Source organism: Chrysemys picta, chromosome 12, assembly GCF_011386835.1.
Source record: "Chrysemys picta bellii isolate R12L10 chromosome 12, ASM1138683v2, whole genome shotgun sequence".
In the NCBI taxonomy this organism is placed as follows: Eukaryota; Metazoa; Chordata; order Testudines; family Emydidae; genus Chrysemys; species Chrysemys picta.
This window is the reverse complement of record NC_088802.1, coordinates 51,919,666-51,937,457: the sequence shown is the minus strand read 5'-3', so window position 1 is coordinate 51,937,457 and position 17,792 is coordinate 51,919,666. Positions and strand designations below refer to the sequence as shown.

Genomic DNA, 17,792 nt, shown 5'->3' with positions numbered 1-17,792 from the left:
ATTGGATTGCTAATGCTCACATCTTTACAATGTATTTGTTTTTCTGCTGTGCTAAATGTAAGGAATAATGGGTAAAATATTCAAAAGCGCCAAAATGACTTAGGAGCATCTATCTTGTTCATCTTCAGTTGAACATAGTCTCCTAAGTCACTTAGGGCCACAACACTGAGGTTGTATAGATGACACGTGTCTGCCTGTGGTGCAGTCAGCCATTATTTCTAGTAGCTGGAAAGTTCATACCTTCATGTCCTAAAGTGAATTTTCAATTTTTACTTTTTTTGTTTTGTTTTGTTTTGCTGTTTATTTAGTAACTATGGAAAGTGCTGGACAGACACACCTAAAGGCTGAGGTTCTCAAGCCACAGAACACGTACAATAAAGGCAGCAGCAACTCAAGTTTCTCCACATTGCCTGGCCAGTGCTCCTAAATTTTATTCTAGAAGGATCACCTCTTATAGGGGAGGAAATGCACTGTTTGGGCAAATGGAGTAGCTGTAGGGTGCATACCCACAGGGTTCGAGTGTGTTTTGACTTGCCTAAGCAGCCCCTCACTGTCTATGCTGCTGTTTTATACCCAGGCTACAGTGCATGCAATGTATGTACTCTACATGCCACCGTAAGGAGTGTGCTGTGTAGACATACCTTGAGAAAAGGGAGTTAATTCGCCCTGGTCCATTTAATCCTTGTCCACCTTATTGAGACTTCCAAAAAGCTTTCCAATCATGGTGATGTGATTTGTGATATGGACACGTAGGAACTGGACTTTGACCAGCCAATTCACTTCATGTAGTTCACTAAACAGCCTTTGCATGATAACCTTCTGTCAGTGCCAACTTGGGCTTTATTTGAATGGATACATAACATTAGGGAAACAAGTTGTTACTAAATACCAATGGTAGGTTGTTGCCCAAAGGTATGTGATGATATAAGGCATGATTGTCCACTGCCTTGGACTTTGAGTAGTTATTACACCTTTCCAGGTGGATGTTTCATATTGCCTGTAAATCAGTGGAATTATATCCGTGTAAAACTGGCTTAAAAGAGAAAAGAATTGGGCCTTTGTCCTATCACGTTTTTTCACATAGGAAGTGGATGAGTTGAGTTCTGTAGGGGGCTTAAAAACACAAAGCTAAATAAATTCAACTAACATTATCAGTAACCTGTTCATTAATATGTAACTATAAATGGTATATGTCCTGAGCTTTACTTCAGACTTCAGGAAAACAAAACCAACCATTAGAGAACTTTTCCCTCCCCGAATGTGAGAAGGAAAACTAAACGTCGTAAATAATCCAATTATCAAACAGTCCATTTAACTGCAGAGGGGGAAATGATGAATTTTAAAAAGGGGTCATTTTAAACAAAGGAAATGTATATGGCCACAGGATGGCAGTACACTTCAAGAAATGAGAAATACTTGTAGTATGTTTTAAAGAGACCTTTATTTGCAGAAGCAACAGTGAAATGATAACGGTAGGACTGAGGGATCGTGGACTAGTTTATTCTAAAATCAGATTAAAAAGGATACAAACCCATTCTCAAAAAAAAAAAAAGCAAGAGATTATATTGCATTCAGTGTTCTTCACAGTCTGAATGATTTAGTCCTTTAGGTTTTAGTATCAAAAATCTCCATTACTGGCTTTTTGCTCTGGTAGGTAGTCTTTTTCTGTCCTTCTGCATGACTCTCCAGCCTCTCCCAGTTCCTACCCTACTCACCCTCCAATAGTCATCAGGCTCTTCTGCCTTTGAAAATCCTGTTGTTGGGCTCCACATTTAATTTTAGAACATCCAAACTTTTAAACGAAGTGGCACTTAGCGCACCAGCAGAGAGATTCCAGGGTGGGGCTGGTGAGTGGAGAATCAAGGTGGTATTGAAGGGTTTAGGCAAGGGGGACACTAGGATCAGGAGAGCAAAAAGTAGTAGTTTCTGGGATTGACTATTCAAAGGGAAATAGCAGAGTCAGGAGACTACTGGAGGCTCATGGAGTCAGCCATACAGGTCTCCCCACTAACGATCCTCGGTATTCCAGATGGAAAACACACATTGGACCTGCCAGTCCCATGGATCTTAAATATTTTCTTCCCATAACCTACCAGTTGGATACATTTTTTCCATGACCCCCACGGTGTATCTAGTACCTTCTCATTCCAGTTCTTTTGTGAACCTCCAGAAATAAGAAACCAGCACCCAAGTATTTCAGGCACTGCTGAGTGCTTTACTGTCTCTCTGGTTTGGATTGGAAAGAAAGCTTCCCTTTATCTCACTGCTATGCATGGAGGGAGCAGGGGGGATCCACTGGCTGGTTTTAGTCTTCTCCATTATTTAGGGTCCTACAAGCAAGGAGAGGCTCCGTTCTTTCTCCCTTATGGATAATGGCAGTTCCAAACTGTTTCCAATTCTGGCTGCTCCCCGCTCTCCCGGTCTCCTGGCTGCTTCAAACAGAAGTTGCATTTGCAGGGAAGGCTGTGAAGAGGCAACAGCAATTCTTTCTCAGTGCCTCTCGAGCGTGATAGCTTTACTTGCTCTCATGGTGTATTGCACTTATACATCTGTACCGGGCAGAGCATGTTTATTGATTAGGGTTGGCAGTTTACAACACACATGGACCCAGATGGTGAAAGAATCATGCATAAAGTTCACCTTGTCAGCATTCAGCCACTGATGACCTGGAAGTGGAACAGATGAGCATTTATATGAAGCTATCATCCAGGTAGGTTTCTCAGCCTTAGGCCTCACAGCTCCAGGGCAAATCGTGTGGGGAAACTCTCCTAGCTCTAAGATTTTTGGTTCTATGAGGTAGCTGTAAGCCAGGTTGAGGACTCTGCTCTACTGAGCATGCTCCAACGACTGGTCCTTCAGGAGCTCTAGAGAGCTACTGCCAGTTCTTTTTTGACTAAATTTCGCTCAGGATCTCCTGCCTAATGGTTCTAACTGCTTCAGCCTTCTGTCGTCTGAAGAGTGAAGCTTCAGAACCTTTTTGGACACCATTTTGGTAACCTTTCATAAAATGTTATGAGGAACCCTGAATCTTAGGCTCGAGACTAGAAGATAACTAAGCATTGGTGCCTCGAGGGGAACTACAGGCCAGCCTCACCTCAGTCCCTGGAAAAATCATGGAGCAGGTCCTCAAGGAATCAATTCTGAACCACTTAGAGGAGAGGAAAGTGATCAGGAACAGTCAGCATGGATTCACCAAGGGGAAGTCATGCCTGACTAACCTAATTGCCTTCTATGATGAGATAACTGGCTCTGTGGATGAGGGGAAAGCAGTGGACATATTATTCCTTGACTTTAGCCAAACTTTTGATATCGTCTCCCACAGTATTCTTGCCAGCAAGTTAAAGTATGGGCTGGATGAAGGGACTATAAGGTGGATAGATAGCTGGCTAGATCATCGGGCTCAATGGGTAGTGATCAATTGCTCCATGTCTAGTTGGCAGTCAGTATCAAGCAGAGTGCCCCAAGGGTTGGTCCTGGGGTCGGTTTTGTTCAATATCTTCATTAATGATCTGGAGGATGGCATGGACTGCACCCTCAGCAAGTTTGCAGATGACACTAAACTGGGAGGAGTGGTAGATATGCTGGAGGGTAGGGATAGGATACAGAGGGACCTAGACAAATTAGAGGATTGGGTCAAAAGAAACTTGATGAGGTTCAACAAGGACAAGTGCAGAGTCCTGCATTTAGCAAGGAAGAATCCCATGTACTGCTACAGACTAGGGACCGAACAGCTAGGCAGCAGTTCTGCAGAAAAGGACCTAGGGGTTACAGTGGACGAGAAGCTGGATATGAGTCAAGAGTATGCCCTTGTTGCCAAGAAGGCTAACAGCATTTTCGGCTGTATAAGTAGGAGCATTGCCAGCAGATCGAGGGATGTGATCATTCCCCTCTATTCGGCATTGGTGAGGCCTCATCTGGAGTACTGTGTCCAGTTTTGGGCCCCACACTACAAGAAGGATGTGGAAAAATTGGAAAGAGTCCAGCAGAGGGCAACAAAAATGATTAGGGGACTGGAGCACATGACTTATGAGGAGAGGCTGAGGGAACTGGGATTATTTAGTCTGCAGAAGAGAAGAATAAGGAGGGATTTGATAGTTGTTTTCAGCTACCTGAGAGGGGATGGGTTCCAAAGAGGATGGATCTAGACTGTTCTCAGTGGTACCAGATGACAGAACAAGGAGTAATGGTCTCAAGTTGCAGTAGGGGAGGTTTAGGTTGGATATTAGGAAAAACTTTTTCACTAGATGGGTGGTGAAGCACTGGAATGGATTACCGAAGGAGGTGGTGGAATCTCCTTCCTTAGAGGTTTTTAAGGTCAGGCTTGACAAAGCCCTGGCTGGGATGATTTAGTTGGGGATTGGTCCTGCTTTGAGCAGGGGGTTGGACTAGATGACCTCCTGAGGTCCCTTCCAACCCTGATATTCTACGATTCTATGAGAGGACCTCTAGGCTTCCCCCGCCCTGAAACCTGGCAGAAAAGATAAAGTCTGCCTGGTCTACACCTAAAACAGGTTGACCTAGCTACATCACTCAGAGCCGTGAAAGATTTTGCGTCCTGAGCACATAGTTAGTTGACCTACTCCACAGTGGAGTCATGGCTAGGTTGATGGAAGGATTCTTCCAAGAACCTAAATACTGGCCATCAGAGAGATGGATTACCTACATCAACGGAAAACCCCTTCTGTCACTGCAGGAAGCGTCGACGCTACAGCTGCAGCAGCTGTAGTGCAGACATACCCTTAGTATTAGAGCTGGTCAAAACTTGGCATATTGATTCTGTAGGAAATTCTGGCATTTCTGAAATACTTTTCATTTTGAATCAGAAGAAAAGTTGAAATTTCCCATTAAATGACATTTCTGAATAATATCATTTTGAGTTCATTGAAAGAGTTTGATTTTGACTAAATTTTCATTGTATTTTTTATATTTATTTTATAAATTGGTAATTGGTTTCTAATTGGTATTCTATTTGGCTTGGAAATTGGTACTTGGTTGGCTCAACTGGTATTCTAAATGGGCATTTGTAATTGTTCTAACTGGGATTGTTACTGTAATATAATATTTAAAAAAATAAAATTTTGAAACCATAAAACATTTTGAAATGAAAAATGTTCCATTCTGACCCTTACTCCCACGCCCTAGATTTCACCTACCTGCCCAGCAGTCAGCATTGTCTCCAGTGATCTTATTGATAGCTGTGCTTTTACCAGCTTCATTGGGTCCTAGCAATCCTAATAGCTCTCCTAGAATAACTATGCATCAGTGTTTAGAAAGACTCGCCCTTCCTGAGCAAATCATGCCCTAATGTAGACACTTCCTGTATCGGCAGAAAGGGTTTTGGTGTAGGTAACCCACCTCTCTGAGAGGCAGTCTGTAGATTGACAAGAATCCTTCCATCACCCTATCTATGTCTACACTGTGGGTTAGGTCAACTAACTACAGTGTTCAGGGTGCAAAATCTTTCATAGCTCTGAGTGACGTAGCTAGGAGTGAAAAAACGAGAGTTCATGATAGACAAATTGAGTGAAACCAAGAGCAAAAATATCAATGCAAATTAGTATCAGTTAATGTAATTAACATAGGGACATTTTACACTAACATTAAGTATCAGATCTTTCTTCAATAGATCCCTGGGGAAGAAAGATTCTCTGTGCATAGATTTATCTGTCTCTGGTCGAAACAAGTTTCCGTTATCTGCCCCCAAAACTTAAGAGGCCACTTCATGTTGGTTTAAAATGTTGTTCCTAGAAGAGGATCCCCATTTCGCACAAAATCTTTCAAGGCCAGGACATTGAAAATAAATGTGATTGAGAGTTGTTTCACATCCTCCTTTGGGTCTGACATTTAATTACACATATGGTAACTACTGAAAAATTTTGGGGAGAAATATAATTGCTCTTATTGATTTGGTACTAAGTGGTTTGAAGCAGAGTGTGTCAAACTAATAATCAATCAGGTGTCAGTGATTATATCCACAATTGTGTGTAAAGTTGTGTAAATCCCAGATAGTGCTCAGGGATTCTGCTGAGTGAAATTTTATGAATGATGCAGATTACGACCCCAGTCTAATTCTGATGGAATAATCATTATTCCTCTGGCTGTGTGGTCCATACTATTTCTTCTTAATGTAAAAGAGAAAAGAGTAAAATGTTTTTAGGGACACTTTTGTTTATTGCAAGATCACACGAAATCCAAATAACACACTGTTTGTGCAGGTGCTGATGAAGGGGAAAGATGCAGCTGCTTCTTACCCAGAGGAGGACACAACTGATTTCCTGAGCCACTGGCCTCAGGCGAACCCTCTCCCTGGCCAAACCTGATTGTGCAAGAACATCTGGAGATTTATGCTGCTGTGAAAGGGAAGAGGAAAGAGGAAGCTGCCGCTGCTATCAATCGGTACAAAGACAAAATAATGCCAGTTAGAGTTTCGTATTTCAGAAGAGGGAGCGAGTGAGAAAGGAGAACTTCACTGAAAACCAGATGGTACATCTTAATTGAGCTCTCCTGAATGCGTCTGAATCCCTCAGTAGGGAACGACTTCCCCCACAAGCACAGGGGAATAAATAGAGCTTACTCCTTCGAGTGTGCTGTCTCATGGGACGGTGTTTATTCACAGATAACCAAGAAGTACCCATCATCAAACCATGAGATGTTCCTTTGACGACTTTTCTTTTCCCCTCCCCACAGAATTATGAAGGCTCTGAAGCTTTTTAAAAAACAGATGGAAAATTATCTGCTAGGATCACTAGAAAGGTGTTCTTGTATAGAATGCTGGGCCAAATTCTGCTCCCAGTGCTGCTTTTAAAATAACTCCACTCAAGCCGGTGGAGCGGCTGTGCATTTGTATTGGTGTGAAAGGGGGGCAGAATATGGCCTTTTGTGCACTAACATGATTTTTTTTGTTTCAAATACGGTGAAATCTCTATTTTGGAGCAAAAATTCACGTTGTCTTGTGAATTATCGTTAGGAAAATATGGCAAGCTTCACAGAGTCAGTGAAAAATTAAATTAGTAAGTTTTATGGGTCTGGACCTGCCCCAGTTACAAAGACAAGATTCTCATTGCACTGGAATGGGTTACCTAGGGAGGTGGTGGAATCTCCTTCCTTAGAGGTTTTTAAGGTCAGGCTTGACAAAGCCCTGGCTGGGATGATTTAGTTGGGGATTGGTCCTGCTTTGAGCAGGGGGTTGGACTAGATGACCTCCTGAGGTCCCTTCCAACCCTGATATTCTATGATTCCCATGATCCAACAGACCTGGGAATGCATTTTGGTTCCTATGATTTTTGAAGGGAGTTTCTTCTGGATCATACAGAGCAGAAAATTGCACAGGATATTTCTCAAGTAATGTATTTAAATCAATTTCTTTAAGTTGTTGGATGCCAATTGCAAAGTTAACCCAGAACCTGAGCATCGGTTAAGCGTGCATGAGATTTATTTGTTGGCACTGGGGTGTGGTGGCAAATTATTTTCAAATCTATTTTGGATTATTTTTAGCCAATGTATTTTATTTTGTTGAACACAAGATACTTTCTCTGAGTTTCTCTAGCTCATGTATTATTTAGATCTGAATTAAGAGATTGTGTTTTAAAAAGCGGGCCAGATCCTTCCCTCACTTACCCTTTGACAAGACCTCTGGCTTCAGCGAAGTAGCCCAGGCCGAACAAAAGGCAGAATTTGGCTCCCAATGGCTTTCCTCCATTTTAGTTGTGTTTTGTACTAAGCATGCTGGGTAATCTGACAGTTCTGCTTCTGGATGAACCATCAGCTGGGATGGAAGCTAAAAGACCAATGCCATATGTGGTGAGTAATGCCTGAACTAACTATGAGGCCTGTTTAACTGAAGACCTAAGTCAATTCAATATCAAAAAGATTAGAGCTTTAGGCCACCGACAGAGCTGGCCACATTCATTTTAGTGCAGTAATTATTGGACAGCCAAACAGCCTAGCCCTTAAGGGAGCAGTACGTCAATATCTTGCCTCCTGCCAGATGGTTGGGTAGGAAGAAAGGCTCTCTGTGTCTACTCCCTAAACGCCTCACTCACCCATGCAAGGACAGTTACTATTTAGCCCTTAGAATTAGCACTGTTGAATCTTAGCTTCATTGAAAATTCTGAGGAAGGCTCATATGCAAATGAGTCAGAACATGCCAAAGACCTTAGGGCTCCGATTTTGCTCAGGACAAGGAACAAAATTTTAGACAGTTCTTATTTTTTTTTCACAACTGGCTAACCCATCTTTCATAAGTGGTTCCAACTATGTTACCTTAAATGACACTATTCTGATTCTGACATGCCAAAATTACACTCATTTAAGCTACAGTAGGTACAAAGAAAGCTATTAAAAACTGCCCGGTCTAATGAATTCAGCCTGTAGCAAATTTTATTTCAGAACAATCTATAGAATGGATTCCAGTCATGGATGGAAATGTTCTTGGTTTCTTTAAAGTCCTTAATGTACCCATCCATCTGTGATTATTTTTGCTTAATGTAATGTTTCCTTTGGTGTTTGATGGGAAAATACAACAGGAAAACTTGTTTGACTCTTCCTCACAGCACCCTTGTAAAGTTGGCATTAGCCCCGTTTTACAAATGAGGCCTGTGGAGGTGTAATAACTTGCCCAAGTCTCACTCAGTGAGTCAAGTGTCACATCGGGACAGCTGTGAATAGAAATCAGAATTTCTTGACTTCCTGTTTGTCTCACTTCTCCAGAATGAAGTGAATAATTGACACACATTAGTCTATGCTAAACAGATAGAAGTCAGCCTTTAAAGTTCATCTATATTTTGTATAACATTAATAAAGCAATTGTCTACATTATGATGTGGCCATTTAATACACCCTGTTTGTCTCCTTACTGGTGTGTTTTTTACGCAGCTAGCCTTCGGTTCCAAGTGGATGAACTCAAACACAACCACCACCTAGCCAGGTGAGCAATTAGACTCTATTTAGCTTCTTCAAGAAACTACTCTGGATTTTACCTACCGTATCACTGTCGCAGTTAGTTATCACTGCTAGTTAATACATCTGCGCTAGTTTCAGGTAGACAGAGAATTCCCTTTCTATATTTATTCCCTGGTGGAATAGGATAATTAGGGATTTCAGCACTGACGGAGATGGTATGCACACAACATAGGCTTTTGAGCTGACGTTTGTCCTGCAAACTGATTTCTTAAATATCAGGGAGGTGCAGTGTTAGCCCAAGATGTTGAGGGTGCAGAACCTGTGACACCACAGAGAAAGCAGCGTCTTGTGGTTCATTGGTTGCTCTACAATATTATTTACTTGGGAACTTGTTCCTTCTGGGAACTGACCATGAGCCTCTATGTCGGCTGCAGGCCGGGAAATACCACAGTCCCAGGTTTGCTTGGCGGTGGCTGGCTCTCCATCATGATGTTTTCCTCATTTGCCACCACCCTGGGAAGCAGCATGCTAATGCTGGCTTCTTTACCAGCTGGGTGATGGGATAACAGCCTATGTAGAGCAGGCCCCTGGCAGTGGTGTGTGGAGTGAGTTGGACAAGCCCTTTCAGATCCCAGAGAGAGCCCCTGCGAGCCAGAAGCAACCTGCATCTCTTTATCCAAAGGCTGGAGAAAGAAAGCTGCCAGGCACTGCTGCACCCTTCTCTCTACTTTGATTACAGGAGAACAGGTAGCTCCTACTGCCCATATAAGTGGGTGATTTATTCCTGGGGCAAGTACTCTCTTGTCTTACGTTTATTCTGTGTCCTGAGTTAGTGAGACTGAGAAGACTGCCTGGGAAAGGGTTTCAGATATCTGGGCTTTTCTTTTAAATTATTTTTTTTTCTGACGCTTCAAAGAGCAGAGCTTAGCCTGCACTGCTGACTCCAGAACTGGTCTGTTTCCACAGCTCCAGGAAAGAATGAAGACCTCCGGATTCTTTCATGTACTCAGGCCCCTTAACACCACCAGAACGATGCAAAGCGGCTGATCGAGCCCAGTATGAGTTCCCTCATCATAGAACCACTTTCAGGTGATTCAGAGTCCGTCTATTAAGCTTCTGCACTACCCCTTACCTGGCCTCATCCTGGGCCCTGGCCAAAATTCACTGCATTCTAATTATCCCCAGCTGGCCCATTGCCCCGTGAGGATTGTTGCCTGCTGGCATAGATTTAAGCTACCCCCTGGTCAGATCTAAACAATGCCTATGGCCAGTGCAGGTCAACCCTGTGAAACCAGGAGCCGTTAACAGCCTTCTTGACACCCCATTGTCTAGCATCTATGGAGCTTCATTTTTCCCAAAAATAAATAAATAAAAGGAATGTCATGGCAGCAAATCTTCCAATTTTGTAAATTAAAGGATTGTTTTTTTAAAAAAATATTGCATTCCATGAAACTTCCTCCCCACCCCCATAATTTTAATGCAGCGTTGAGACGTGACATTCCTCTCCACACTTTGGGGTATGATGATGAATCCTCTCCACGACCATCTGTGTGCAGAGGGGAGCCAGCCAGAGACTCCAGCCAATAGGGGCAGAAGCTGCCAAAGTAGGAACCCCTGGAGCCCTGGACATTCAGGGAACTGTTTGGACTGGACTTCCTGTGCCCTGTGCTGATTGGCTGTTTGCTCCAACCCTCCCCGAGTCCCCATTCCCTTCCTCACAGGCTCCCCACGCCTGCACCTCTTCCCCTCTTCTCTCCACTCCCCTGCCCTCTTTGTCTCCCTTCCCTTCCTTTCCCCTTTCTTTCAATTTAGCTCCTAATTAACCCATCCCCCTCAAAAAGAAAAAAAGTGGAATTAACATGCCACTTGCCACCATCCCACCGGTAGCTTTGCTTATGTGTTCTACCCCTTTCAGCACCCTGTGTCTGTCTGGTCTATTTAGATTGTAAATTCTTCCGGCCAGGACCCATCTAGTACTATGTACAGTGCCTCAATGGGGTCCTGCAGCAAAGCTGTCACTCCAGCAAATCCCCTTATGTCCAGATGGAGTGCTGCCTCAGTTTCCCCAGTGTCATCTTTGGCCTACTTCAGTCATAAGAGTGGCCTGGCCTTCTAGCTAGACCACTTTACAGCATCACAACTCTACCTCTTTCTCACCAGGTGCACCTGAGGCACTCTAGTCTTTCCTCCTGTCTAATCACAGGCTGCTGCGCCTCGATCAACCTCACCGCTCTGGGGCTAGCACATTCCTTACTCAGAGGTTCAGGCAGGCTGAAACTCTTCAGAGCCCATGTCTCCGGTCAGACTTGCCACTTGCCCGTGGGAGGAGCCTGTCAGCTCTTCTCCCCTTCCTCCTTTTCAAGTCCTGCACCTGGCCTAAAAGGCAATGCAGGTGCACCCTGGGACAGGCTCCCTGGTGGAAAGTTACCAACTAAGATTGGTTTATATACCCTGTCACAGGCCCCACTTTTGCTTGGCTGTCATGCACTAATGTTATGTAAATAAGAATATTCTTTTTTAATCTAGGATCGTAGCATTTTTACCCTCTTTTTTACCATGCCTAACAGCCAAGACTCACTACTGATGCTTGGTGCGTCACTCGCGTTTGCCTGAGTCCAGAGTACCTCTGCTCTTCATGAGCTACACAGTACACAAATCACCCTGGACGTGGCTGCGGCAAACCCCTTCTGGGCAGTGCCCCACAGGTTGAGTGCTGCTGATCTCCTCCAGTCCATCCTCCAATACAGCCTTAGCTTCAGAACGTTTTCTTTCATTTTGTCCCAGGTCATTCTGAATCCTTCTGACTGTGGGGTTTCTACCGTCGCCCTTGGGAACTGAGTGAGACTGATGTACACGTCCCTAGTTTTCACGATCGAATATGTGCCATAGAAATCTGCCTCTGGCTGTGAAAAAGATAAAGAGATTGGATATCGTGCGGCTTTTTAGCTTAACCTCTATTCTCTATAGATGAAATTCGAATTCTCTTTTAAAATATAGTGTTAGGGAAATTAACGGTATTTGATGTGCCTTGTTTCCACATGATAAAGGGGGAAAGGGATTTCCAGCCAGTTGGAGTTACTTAACAGAACTCTGTTATATACAGTATTTTGCCAACAACGTTGTTGATCCGCTGAGTTTTGCCCTTCTACCTACATCAAGGCATCATTGCCCTGCTGTTACAGTCAGCTACTACTCTTGCAGGAAGGAACAAGAGATTTTTACAAGGCAAAACTTGTTTTTTATTTTTGTATTCAACGTTTCAAGAGTTTCCTGAACCTAACTTTGGAGAGGAATTTTCCTTCAGCAGCTAGGCAGCAATAGCCTCCGTTAGCGCTATAGAAAAGAAAGCAATCGGAAGGTCTGCCAAAGAGGGTAAAGAGGGGGCAGCGAGTGAAGTAAACAAAGTAGTCATGTAAGCCAGGACTTTTTGGCAGAGTTATTGAAATGAAGGGTGGGAGGAGCCCCAAAGAAGCATGGAGTGTCATTACAACGACTGGAAAGTAACGGCAGGAAAAAGAACACATCTGCATTATTTACAGATCCATTACAAGAGCAAATATTCTGAACGCTTCTCAGAACTTTCCCCCTAAGGTAAGATCTCTATTTTTTTAAAAATTCCATTTAACTCCTAATGTACGAAAACAGCTGGTAATTAAAGGCTCTAAAACTAACATTGTTCCAGTGTGCCCTGCTGTTTTGTTTGAAGCTTGTTTGAACTGCCTGATGAGCAGATGCAGAATCTTTCTAAAGTGTGAAGTTTAAATTCTTTCTATTGAAGTTTTATTGCCATTTTAAGGCTTTATTACTTTATTTTTTCTTATTTGTGGTCTAATAACAATACATTAACAATTTTCAGCTTTTCACAGAGCATGCTTTTCTGCAGTGTGTATTCTGGTTTTAAAATAAGTCATCAGATTAAATTCAGCACATATATAATATATATAATATGTATAAAAGTGATACGTTTCCTTTACATGTTTTTTAAAAATTCCAGGGGGAGATATATATTTTTTAAAACACAGATGAAAATTCCTCCATACTGTTTTCCACCCTCTACCGCAGCATTGTGCTAATAAAGGGATATGTCTACACTAGGCAGACTGAATCGGCATAGCTGTGTTGGCATAGACCTGTAGTGTAGATGCAGCCTACATGGACAGAAGGGTTTTTTTCTGTCAGTGTAGGAACACCAACTCCCCAACTGACAGCTTAGTCTACACTTGGAAGTTATATCGTCATGGCTACCTTGGTCAGGGGAGTGAAAAAACCCACACTCCTAACTCAGGTAGCCATGCCAACATAACCACCAGTGTAGACACAACTACGTCAATGGAAAGGTGCTTCCGTTGATGTAGCTAATGGCATTCAGGGAGGTGGTATACCTATCTGGACAGAACAACTCCTTTTGTCAGTGTAGACTGCATCTACACTATGGGGCTATGCTGGCGTAGCAATGCCAGTTCAGTCTCCATAGCATAGACAGACCTTACATTAGCCTGAAGTGCTCTTTCGTTGACTAAACTGCATCTACACTTGACAGTTACATTGGCATAGCTCCGTGGGTAGGGGAGTGGTTTTTCACAGCGCTGACCAGAGCTGCTGCTAGGCATAAGCAAAATAAATAATTGTTTAGGGCCCCAAGCCACTCAAGGGGGCTCCCTACTCTGGGCAGGCCTATACTACCGGTGAAGTTGATCTAACTTGCGTCGCTCAGGGGTGTGAAAAAGCGCGCCCCCCAAGCGACACAAGTTTTGCACTGTCCACACCAGTGTTATGTTGGTGGGAGACACTCTCCCGCTGATATAACTTCCGCTTCTCGCCAAGGGGGAGTTCTTATGCCAATGGGCGAGCACTCCTTCACCAGACGCACCACGGCTGCATCCGTGCAGCTGCGCCAATGTAGTGCTGTAGTGTTGACTTGCCCTCTCTTGAGAGAGAGAGAGAGAGAGAATAGCTCAGTGGTTTGAGCATTGGCCTGCTAAACCCAGGGTTGTGAGTTCAATCCTTGAGGGGGCCACTTAGCGATTTGGGGCAAAAATCAGTACTTGGTCCTGCTAGCGAAGGGCAGGGGGCTAGAATCAATGACATTTCAGAATCCCTTCCAGTTCTATGAGATATGTGTTGCAGGGGGATCCCAAAAATATTCTTTCTTAGGGCCCCCAATGGGCTTGCATTGCTTCTGGCACTGACCCATGTAGCCATGCTGATACAACTTTTGACTATAGACCAAGCATTGTCCTTTGGTGAGTTGGTGTTCCTACACTGGCAGAAAAACTCTTTCTGCATCTACACTGGGAAGCTATATGAGTGTAGGTTCTATAGTGTAGACATAGTCTTCGAGGTGGTCTATGGAGAAAGGACAGTAGAGGTGGGATCTTTGCAATTCCCACACAAGGAGTTTCAATTTTGTGGTGATAAAGTTGCAGGCATGTATCAGCGTTTCAAGTGTATATTATCTTTCAAGAACACTGGAGTTTTAAAAATAAAATTAGATACGCAGGAAATGTGCCATAGAAATCTCTTGGTAGGTGTGAAAAAAGAAAGAGATCTGCTACAGTGCAATTTTACTGCTTAACCTCTATTAGGATAGAAAACAACCAAGGAATTGAAAGAGAAAATTGTACTTCCACATTACATGTAAATCGCCACTAGATTAACTCTGCCCCAGAAGAATTGCTCTAATGTAGTATTCTCAGACTCATTTAGAAAGTACTGCACCGTGTTATTTTTGCAGTTTTGTGATTGGTTAACTTACTCGTCTCTTATAGATGGCTAAGAAAGTAATGGTGAAATTGTTGACTTTGATTGCTTGGTGAAATTGTGTGGTTCTTGTCATGAACATTCGGTCGGGAAGGTAATGTGAAATTGTTTTCTGTTGGCTCGTCTGCAGAGTGACAAAATGCATTTCTAGAAGTCTGTAAAACTGCAGCTAACTTAATTTGGAAGTAAGTTTATTATAGCTACTCTGCAGACCGCTCAATTCCAGCTGTACTGGAATTAGTACAAAAAGGGAACTATTTTTTGTCCTTTCCAAGTACAAATGTTGACTTTTGTTATCTCTTGGAGCAGAGTTTGGATTGTGGAGGTGATTTGTCTGCAGTTATGTGGTTTGCTGTGGTAGTTAGAGTTTAACTCTGAATTGCCTGGGTTTCTGACTTTTTTTTTTTTTAAACTTAATCTTCTGAAAGAACATTTTATACACATTGGTGTGAGTTTGCAAGCTAAAATTCTCCACACCCAAGTGTTTAATGGGGAAACGTCTTTAATTTTTTTTAAAAACATCCACTTCCTTCATGAGAAGGGCCCTGTGCTTGCAGATGCTTAGATTCCTTGATCCTTTACTTGCTCATTCTGATTTGCTCCCCAAATCTTTAGGCTTCATGCTAAGCCTCCATCTCCTATGCTCCAAATTCCATCTGATCCTACCCACTGGAGTCAATGGGCATTTTGCCATTGGCTCAATGGGGTCAGGATCAGACTCTTGCAGTCAGGTCTTGAGCAAAAACAACAAGGAGTCTGGTGGCACCTTAAAGACTAACAGATTTATTTGGGCATAAGCTTTCGTGGGTAAAACCCTCACTTCTTCAGATGCAAGTTTGTTTCCCTGTATGTAAAATGGGGATAGGACACTCGTGTGAGATAAATGCTACAGGTTAGTTCATATGTGTACAAGACATTTGAGGATGTAAAGTGTTCTATAGTATGTATGTATTTATGAGACCAGCAGAGTAGAGGAGGAAGCTTGAAATGTGGAATTAATTTTACAACCAAATTTCTTGTAACCTTAGTTTTCTAATTCAACGTTTCCGATGTATAAATAATTAACAGCCACAAGTTGTTCTACTAAGAGGTAATTTCGGGTCTAAAATGAGAGATGTACTCCATTATGAAATGACTAGAGTAATTTCTCATTGGAATAGCCTACCTCAGTCCTGCTTTTTCAGTTATAGTGGCATTCCCTCTGGCTTTAGTAGCACAGAGAAGTTCACCTGTAATAACAGTAATAATAATAATGATGATGAATAATAAAATAATGTGTTAAATAACTTTAGTTGTGCCACATTTTTGTGTACATTGCAACTTCAGAATAGCAAATCACATAAGTAAGAGGTGAACGTGTGATGTGCACTTTTATCTTTTCTCCTCCTTCTTTTGCACTATTTATCATCAAATTCCAAGTCTGAAGAAAAAGTATTAACAAGACCAACTATATCATGCCAAGTGATCTCAAATCCCAATGAAATCAACGACGGGAGGGTGTGCAAGCATGTTCTGGGATAGGTTCCTTGGTTAGCACTGAAGGAGTAATTAGAAATCTGAACCTATTGCATCTGGAGCAGGCAAATGTTTTACTCCCCCCCCCCCCCCCCCAAAAAAAAAAGAAACCACACACAACAACAATAGTAAGGGGAACCGAGCTGTGTAAGTGCATTTGGCATCATTTATAAGTAAAGTCCAGCTGTCCATTCAGTAACATCTGGAAGTGATATCCAAAGGGAAAACAATAAAACACATCCAAGTTCCTTTTATTTCAGCTACAGACATTTTAAAGGATCAGATGCAAAGATGTCTTATCCTGAGCTATGCGTGTGTCGTGGTAGTCGTGTTGTTCCCCGGATACTAGAGAGACTAGGTGGGTAATATCCTTTATTGGACCCATTTCTGTTGGTGAGAGTGACTGAAGAAGAGCTCAGTGTGGCTTGAAAGCTTCTCTCTCTTATCAGCAGAAGTTGGTCCAATAAAAGATATTCCCTCACCCACCTTGCCTCTGTAACTGAGCTCTAATGCTTGGAAGGTCAGGACATCTGTTTGTATGAAAGCATAATTTAGCCATACCATAGTTGATTGCATTTTGGCTTTTTGATTGTAATTAGATCTGGGAGATCTATTATTTCACATATGTCACCCCTTCAGTGTTTCACCAGTTACTCAAACTTGACTGATTTATGTGTATGTAGCTCACCCTTATGGACTGATCAAACAATTCTCTACAACTAGTGCTTTCAGTGTTCACTAGATGTGTTCTTTGAGATAGGTGATACTTAGGTGACCAAACATGTTGTTTCTGCTTTGATTGGATAACTCCCAACTTGAAAGGAATTTTAAAGGCGGCAGCCAAACACTTAATAGAATCATAGAAGATTAGGGTTGGAAGGGACCTCAGGAGGTCATCTAGTCCAATTCCCTTCTCAAAGCAGGACCTACACCAACTAAATCATCCCAGCCATGGGTTTGTCAAGCCGGGCCTTAAAAACCTCTATGGATGGAGATTCCACCACCTCCCTAAGTAACCCATTCCAGTGCTTCCAGATAAATATTCTCACAAACATGCATTAGTTACTCTTTCTCTTTATGTGACTATCATTGGGAACAAAAATTCACTCAAGAATGTCCCTGGGCTTGTTCCTGCAAGATGTGGAAATGCCTTCGACTCCTATTGACTTCCATAGAAGCGAAGGGTGCTCAGCTCACAGCACCTTCAGGAGTTGTTCGACGCTTTGCAGGATCAAGCCTTTAGTGAATAAGAGGGGCTGAATTCAAATTCAATACTGTGGTGGTGGTTTGAACAATACTTTTTTGTCTTGCTCACTCATCTTTTTAATAGTTATTTAGGGCTAAATGCAGCACTCCTACACATAATTCCAAATGATTTGAAGGACTTCAGGCTCTGTTTCTTAAAACTATGTATACATTTATAATAAACAGAAGAGTGTGACTTTAAATTTTAAATTAACATTTTTGTTCACTGGTAGGCCAAGATATGAAAATAATGATTTTTCTAGTTTTTTAAGGTTTTCTACCATTGTCAGGTTTTTTAGGAGTCTACTGAAAATTCAAAACATATTTTGTATTACTTAGTACCATTTTGCATACCCAGATATACATGAATG

The 17,792-nt window shown here is 42.4% G+C and overlaps 1 protein-coding gene and 1 long non-coding RNA gene across 3 annotated transcripts in view; both read left to right on the top strand.

Annotated features, from left to right (window-relative positions):
- The first annotated feature begins 7,666 nt into the window (after positions 1 to 7,666).
- On the top strand, positions 7,667 to 9,984 carry LOC135974808 (uncharacterized). Its single transcript, XR_010591924.1, has 3 exons — positions 7,667 to 7,800; positions 8,875 to 8,926; positions 9,868 to 9,984. It is a non-coding gene; the product is annotated as an uncharacterized LOC135974808 (long non-coding RNA).
- Positions 9,985 to 12,349: 2,365 nt separating this feature from the next.
- The window catches only part of LOC101950163 (ABC-type organic anion transporter ABCA8), a 61,139-nt gene continuing 55,696 nt past the window's right edge, over positions 12,350 to 17,792 (top strand). For both annotated transcript variants that reach the window (XM_065563686.1, XM_008167729.4), the window contains exon 1: positions 12,350 to 12,492. The gene's annotated coding sequence lies outside the window, so the exon portion shown is untranslated. The remainder of the gene's footprint in view (positions 12,493 to 17,792) is intronic.